General features: G+C 37.8%; 1 long non-coding RNA gene across 1 annotated transcript; it reads left to right on the forward strand.

Annotated features, from left to right (window-relative positions):
• The first annotated feature begins 1,916 nt into the window (after window positions 1-1,916).
• LOC124859240 lies at window positions 1,917-4,491 on the forward strand. Its single transcript, XR_007036041.1, has 2 exons — window positions 1,917-2,006; window positions 4,221-4,491. It is a non-coding gene; the product is annotated as an uncharacterized LOC124859240 (long non-coding RNA).
• The last annotated feature ends 3,840 nt before the right edge of the window (window positions 4,492-8,331 follow it).

Genomic DNA, 8,331 nt, shown 5'->3' on the forward strand with positions numbered 1-8,331 from the left:
TCATGTTGACCTCATGGAAAGTTTAACGTGTTGATCACGAACGGAAGAGGTCAGTTTGGTCATTCTAAGTCACTTCATCATTTTAGGTGTATATTGACATATGCGCATACACTGAGGATGCTTTATGCCCAACCACTACCGGTCTCATAGTAAGTGCTTAAATTGAAATTACCACATGGGGTCATGCCTTTACAACCCATTTAAACTTTTCAGATTGAAGACTATGTTAGCTCTTGGAGTTAGTGTCAGGAGTTAGCAGGACAAAACTTTGAAAAGTTTGAATCTAAGCCAGGGGCCTCCCAGTGTGGAGTTTGCATGTTCTCCCTGTGTATGCATGGGTTTTCTTTGTGTACTCCCACAGTCCAAAAACCTTTGAAACATGAAAGTTGACAACTTGTGGCTATGTTTAAAATCTCTTATTTTGTAGTACAAAAAGGATGTCGTTTTTGAGTTGTGTTGGTAGTAGGAGAATAAAAAGTGTTCATCAGGCTGTATGACAACACTCAGTTACAAAAGCACTGGAATAGACTCCATAAATTCTTAATTCTTAAAAAAAAGTTTGTATTGCAGCATTTTAGGCTCTCGGTAAAAAAAAAACAAATACACCTTGACAGAAAAGATACATATATGGAGGCGACTGTGGCTCAGTAGGAAGAGTAGTTGTCTTGCAATCAGAAGGTTGTGGGTTTGATTCCAGCTTCCTCCTGCCATAGGTTGATGTGCCCATGGGCAAGGCACTTAACCTCAAGTTGCCTACCGATCTGCGTATCGCTGTATGAATGTGTGAGCGTTAGTGAGTGCAATTGGGTGAATGTGGCTCTAGTGTAAAGTGCTTTGAGCGGTCTGTATGACTGGAAAAGTGCTATATACCATTTATATTATTTATAAGCACTGTGACAATACAATGAATGGTTAACATTTAGCCACAAGGAATGCACATGTTAGCATTTGTAGAGTTTCATATTGACACAAATGTACATGACTGTTCCACATTTTTTATTGAATCTGAATTTCATTAGACCATCTCTGGTACAAAACTTAAATTAATTCAAGAATCAAATTTGAAAAGGTTTTCTACAATCAATACATGTTTAAAAACATATTTCAAGACTAGGCTGCACGGTTGGTAGCACTGTTGCCTTGCAGCAAGAAGGTCCTTGGTTTGATTCCTGTCTGGGGGTCTTTCTGCATGGAGTTTGCATGTTCTCCCCGTGCATGCGTGGGTTCTCACCGGGTACTCTGGCTTCCTCCCACAGTCCAAAGACATGCCTGTTAGGTTAATTGATAACTCTAAATTGCCCTTAGGTGTATGAATGAGTGTGTGCTTGGTTGTCTGTGTGTTGCCCTGCAATGGACTGGTGACCTGTCCAGGGTGTACCCCGCCTCCTGCCCATAGACTGCTGGAGATAGGCACCAGCTTCCACTATGGAATAAGTGGTAGAAAATGACTGCCTGACTATTTCAAGATTAATGAAGAAAAAAGGGAAAGTGATTGACAAGACCTTTGCTCGAGATTTCCCATTAACAGTGATACAATCACGTCTCCGGTGTTGGATGTTTTGTTTCACCCGTTTATTGTATGCTGTTTATCCAGATCACACGATTGTATAAATTAACTTGTTAATGACTGTAGATGCCAGTCAGTATATCAAATGTGTTATCACATAATATTTGCAATATTGTCTCTGCCATATTATTACCCCTGGTTGTTTCTTTGAATACAACTTTTTAACTCACTCTTACTTTTAAAGGACTCCCTGCTTTTGGAAAATGGACACAAGAGCACCTAACAAAGCCTCTCCATACTACATCTGAAGATAACCTCTCCACTTTTAATTCAAATGTACTAACAGTATGATTTAAACCCGTGCTTTTAATCAAATACTGAACCGTTTTTTTTGTTGTTTTCTTTCTAGCATTACAAGGTGTGATATGAAATTGTGCCAAAACTTCAGCGATGCAGTGAACAATATGGGCTGGGAGCAGTGACAGCTGATTGGATGTGGGTAAGAGTTACCAGCAGGGCCAGTAGGATGCAGCTCTCAACACCCGGCAGCAGAGCGGCTGAGAGGGGCCCTGGAATTTACACGCATAATTATCACTCTCAGCTCTCCGGCTTTGAGAGGCTCACTCTACTGTTTATCTGCCTTTACATGTGTGTGTGTGTGTGTGTAAGAAGACATATGCCGAAATGTTTATTTGTCTTAGTGTGGTTTTGGGAACAATGTCAAATTTAATTGTATCAGCATCACTCACCTCTTGCCTAATTTATATTTTGGTATAAGCCTTCCTTCTGTTTGTTTTCAAATTTAATTGTGGGAAAAACAAACATACAGTGAAGTGTTGCTTTTTTGCTCTGTAAAGCATCACTTGCAGGTACTGTCTTGCAAAAGAGTGTCTGTGTCGCCTCTAAGGAATGTGTTTAACAGTAGTTTTGTCCAACACTAGGGGTCAGTGCTGTGCATATCTCTTAAAGGCAAATTGTTCTTTGTTACATTCAAACATTCTTTGAATATCTCACACTTAATATATTTGTGCAAGACAGAAAATGGATAACAGTCCAAAATGCCAGGATTCAAATGTTGCTTTTGCAGATCTGAGGAAAACTGTGAAGACATGCCACTGTTCTGACTATTTATTACCCCAAATATAAAAACCACCATACAACAAAGAGCATGCAAAACAACATTATGTAAATGCTTTCAAATAAAGCGTTTGAAGCTTGCTGATTAATTCATCTATCAAACCAACATTTATTTTTGTCTGAAGTTTTATGAAACACCCAATAAAAACTCTAGAACACATGTTAAAGCAAAAATCCTCTAATAAAGCTCATTTATAGATAATACAACTGGTTTGCAAGCCTTTCAAAGCTTATAAATCTGAGCCACATATTATAGCCTATTTGTCAGTGTACTGTTATTAAAAGAAAACTGTTAAACAGAGAAGCACTTGACCCGTTGAATGTGTTATTTTTTAACACAATTCAAACACACAAAAACAGGATCTTGGTGTGTTGACTTACCCCTGCATTAACAGCTGGAAAACAAATGAGGACCTGTCTGTAGGCTGTGCGCTTTAGATAATGGGGAACTTTAGGGCAAAATTGTGTTGCTTTTATATGTTAAATTTTTGACCTGATCCAATCTCTTTTTTTCTTTCTTTCGTCATTTCTTTTCGTCATTTCGTCAAGATTCAAATACAAATTATTTAATTTAAGAAGAATACTGGAAATATGAATTAAACATAGAACTATCATATGTCAATATCATAAGTATGTTGTTCAACAAAAATTTGGTTTGGCTATCAAAAACTTTTAATTATTATTATAATTAATTGATTAACAATAATATTTAATAAAGCTAATGATTTTAATCAAAATTAACATGTCAGAATATCAGGATTTATTAGCCAAACAGCTCTCGGTCTGAGTCTATGTTCAGATTCTTTAACTGCAGGGCTGGGACCACTGGACACACACAGCCACCTCTTAAAGCTTCTTCTCCTAAGATTCTTCATTGAAGGTTCAAAGTCTTACACTACAACCAACAAGCTTAACTTGCATACATGTGAAAGGTACTGCCTTTCATTGCAAGCTGTCGGGGACAAAAAGCAACTTCTGTCTCAACGAAGGCTTCATACCTCAGCGACATCAGTGGAACTTAAGCCACTTCAGTGAATGCAGGGATATGTCGTTTCTTTAATCTGTTTGTTGGGATTGCTGGGCCCAACAATTCATACATTTTGAGGAAAATTTAATCATTTCATAAGATGCCTGCCTTTTTATGCTGTTAACTAGCTTTGTAATTTGACACATTGTTCTGCTGGATTCCAGCCACATAAAATTATTAATATACAATACTCTCCACACTTAGCATTGCCCCATTTTAAAAATAGCACTAAGTCTTCACCTGTAAAACTTCACATGCAGTGAGAGGGATCTTTGACCAGTCCTTTTTGCACAATGTCCAGAGTCCTGGGTCCAGGACTCTAGACAATTGCAGTGTTCTGCAATAAGGGATAGCAAGAAAGCTCTGTAGAAATATAGCAGAACTTCAAATTGACCTGACTACTTGCCTATTCGCTCAGTAATTCTGGGCATAAACTTAACTTTTTAGAAATCAAATATTTTGGCTCACACTTGTTTCTTGTACAAGCTTGTGAAAGACAAAACAATTCCTGGTTGACTTGTGTTACACTGTGAGTCTATTTGTGCGCAGGCGTTCCAATGTGGTGCAGAAAGGTGTGTGACGCCAAACAAGACGAAGGCAAATGTTCAGTTGCCATGGCCACGAGGAAATGAACCCACATAAAATGTGTTTGTTTTTGAAGCGGGAACACTCGTGGTAATAGCTGTGTATCCTTTATCTGTAAAATCTTAAGTACTGTGCAAAAGTGTGGAGTCATCCCTCATTTCTTCATGTTCAAAGAGCAAATATATTTCAGAGCTACAAAATTCTTCTACCTGGAATTAAATATGAATAAACCCTGTTCTGTCTTTCCATTTTTTTCAGAGAGGCCAGATTAAAATGCAATTTTCTGCTTATTGGCACCACAAAAACAGAGATAGTGTACAATTTTATTTTCCACAAAGATAATCATGTCAATTAAAAAAGGTGAGATTTGTCAAAAGGGCAGATTTGAATTCACCTTTCAAAAATTGTCTTTTGGCACCGAACACTTTTTGACTTAGGACAATAAAACAACTAGCCACCTGGTTTCAAGGGAAGGAACAACCCAAGGCTGACCAACAACAAAACAACAGCGTTCAAGCCACGGTGACAAGATACCTCTGAGACAATTGACACAACTGCAGGTCTCATTTGTGAGCATAAACTTTCTTTGGTAAAAAAATTTGTTGTTTTCAGTTTTGATGTGTCCTTTGTCAGTAGACAATATCTGCTGATGTTGAGGATCACTTACTTATTTAATTAAGTAAGTAGACTGTAACTGCTGTGATAGCTGGTGTAACTGGAATAACATTTTAACTGTTGTTCTTCTGTAGTCAGTTAAATATAAATCTAACTGATTATGTGTAGAAAATATTTTAGTAAACCTATAAAGCAGAACATTTTCTTTTTATTACTTATTTTCTCTTTGTAGAGCAACACTGAAAGTATAGTAAGCTAATATTAGCTAATAAATTAGCCTGACTGTTGGCTTGGTTAGCTAGCGTGCAGACTGTTAGCTTGCCAAATGTATGCTAAACAAAGCATTACCTTAACAACAGTAATGAGCAGAACTGCTTTAATTTCCATGTATTAACTCCCAAACACATCACTTTCTTCTTGTTAACAAGAGAAATGAGAGTTATGCAGTACACTGCAACAGGTAAGTGAAGGGCAAATGAAGAATGCCTTTGCGCCTTACAGCCAGATAAACCTCCAGTGTATTCAAAACTTTGTTAGGCATTTTCTAGAAAAGACTTAAACTATAAGAGTGGTATGACACAAATGTTTTGTTATTTTCAAACCGTAACTTTTTGCAGTCGCGGGAATAACCTTGAGGCTGGTTAATTGTTTTAAGCTATAAACATTTGCATTCATTTTTAGTCCTGTTCAATTTTGAGAAGGATTTTTTTTATTTTTGCCAGGTTTTCATGCTGTCTTTTAAAGTGGCCCTAATCACTGTTCAAGCTTTCTTTTGTTCTTTTGTATGGGTCAGTTTTAGCATTGAACTAGTTTTGTTTTGTTCCCATTTCTGAAGTTAAATTATTAAAAAAATACCAATGACAACCGAGTTTAACACATGAAACAATTTTCAGATCCATCCATCCATCCATCCATCCATCCACCTTTCAGAACCAATAAGGTGATTTCCAGAAAGCAGTAAGCTGAAAGCTTGGCATACAATTATTAAATAAAAAAAAAGGGTAGTGGATGTCACAGATCAGACATGCTAGATTGTTTTAAATGTTGTTCATCTGGTGCAGATGGTCATATTAGTCAGTTACACACAGCTCTGTCATTGTCAAGTACAAGCAAAACACTAAATTTATAAAATGCTGTCAACGTTTAAAGAAGAAATTTGAAAGAGCTTCAAAAATCCTTTAAGAATAATTAATCATAACTGTGATCTTTAAAAACTTTTTATAGTACTTTGTGTTTCAAGTTCTCAAAGAACATGGGTATCTGTGTTGAACTGGGTGCCTATATGCATTTGCATGCTGTGCGTGTCCCAGAGGAAATTGCAAGATTATGCCTTAGGCTTGGCCAGTAGTAATTACAGAAGAAGTGGTCTATAATCTGTGGTTGCTTCATGATGTGTGTGAGCATTACTGGGATGGCATTGTTGTGCATAGTTTTGGAACTTTCTAAAAATGTTGTTTTTGGGTATTTAAAGGCATATGACTTTACACCTCAGTTTTAGGGCAAAATATTATGTAAAAAGATAACCCCGGTGTTTGATTGCAAAATTATTCATCCATTGTCTTCCGCTCAAATGAGATAGGATCAATGGAGGGAAACCCAGACATCAATCTCCAGCTAATTCTTTGAGACCCCAAGGGAGTCCAAGGCCAGAGGACAACCTATATGACCTCCAAACTTTTCTGGGAGTGCCGTGGGGTCTCCTCCCAGAGGGATGTCAATGGACAATCACCTCAGCCAAGTTCTTTTGGATGCAGTGAAGCAGCGGCTCCACTCTGAGTTCCCTCCACTTGAAATACTTGAAGGTTATTTGAAATCTTTTGCTTGAGAAAAGCCTGATCCCCAACCAAGTGGGACCATTTCACCTTTTTCCACCAGGGAACTGTTTTCTCAGATTTGGAGAAGGTGACTGTCATCCTAGTTACTTCAGACTCTGCTGGGAACCTCTCTAGTACACGTTCAAGGCTATGGCTTGCAAGGGTGATGAAGGGGTGGATATAGACAGCACTCTCCTACAAAATGCTTCAAGGGACATGGGATAAAGCCTTCTCTAGATCCACAAAACACGTAAACAGGACATCTAAACCTCTTTTTAGCCACACCATGATGGTTGAGATCTGGTCCACTAATCAATGGAACAGAAAAAAAAAATGTATGACAAGTTCAGGAACAGAATAATGTGTTTTATTTTCATTATATTCATTTTAATAACAACCTCAATAAGAACTATATTGACTGAAGCTATGAACATAGCAAAATAAATAAGACTATGCATATGTATTCTGGAACAACAAAAGCTTTCTTTCTAAAGTTCTGCCTTTGATCTCACAAGATTAGTGACATGTTTAATAAATCCTCTGTTTTTCTTGGCTTGTTGTCTTTTGCTTTTGTCACTGTTTCTCTTGCCACCCGTTTCAACATCAAAGTTTCTCTGAAATTATTGATAGACAAAAAGTTATAATAACCATCCTATTATAGTCTTTGTGTCATTAAGGCTTGATAAAAGCTATCTTTTGGGGAAGGGGAAAACACCTGCCGCACCTGGCCTCGGCTCTTCATATGCTTCATGCAGGAGCTGCCTTGGCTGGCCTGTTGCTGGTTCACGTCCAGGCCCTGAAGCCTTTTACCATCAACACTCACACGGAGCGGCTGCTTTAAGGTTGGTGACAAATGACCCCTGAAGTCAAGGCAAATTAGAACACCACACCACAGCACTTTGAAATAAACTGCAGCTCATGGCAGTTCATGGCAGCTCTGATCATCCTGTCCTAACCAGGGCTTTGACGCACCATGCCTCACTTACGTACGTTGGGAGGTGTGTGTGTTGTTGTTGCAATCAGAAAATCCCCAAGTAAAAAGATGAGAGCTTTAGGTAAAAACAGTCTGAAATAAAAGAGAGAATAAATCAGTGTATGTTCAATTTTGAATAGAATTCCGCCAAAGACATAATCACAATTTAATTCCAAAGACTTGCTGTGTTTTTATAGAAATTAAAACTTTATATAAAATATCCTAAAAATCACAACAAAAAAGCTCTAGTGTGAAATAACTTATTAAACTTAAACCCAGGTTTTCTACCAATTTGTGTATCAGTTTTGCATGTGTATCTTAGTTTCAAATTACTTTTCCCACTGTTCTCTGTTCCCTCTTTTTATACTGATTTATGGGCCAGTCGGTTGCTAGGGGACTGGCTAAGTGGTTCCTCATCAGTCTGGATTGAGGAGATGTCCTGCTGGAACCTGCTCCGGGATAAGAGCCAAGCAGGAATGCATAGGACAAATAACCATAAATACATTGCTAATGTAGGAAAGAGACAAACTACAAAAAATATTCGGATCAAAAAGCATTCAAGTCAAAGACATGGTCATGAACTTCAGTAGACTATTGCTGTTCCTCCTATGTAGAAGCTTAAGACTACTTGTTTTCACATCACAGGCCATGCTCCTGCAGCTAATTTGGCTGA

Source organism: Girardinichthys multiradiatus, chromosome 2 (genome assembly GCF_021462225.1).
Source record: "Girardinichthys multiradiatus isolate DD_20200921_A chromosome 2, DD_fGirMul_XY1, whole genome shotgun sequence".
NCBI classification, from domain to species: Eukaryota; Metazoa; Chordata; class Actinopteri; order Cyprinodontiformes; family Goodeidae; genus Girardinichthys; species Girardinichthys multiradiatus.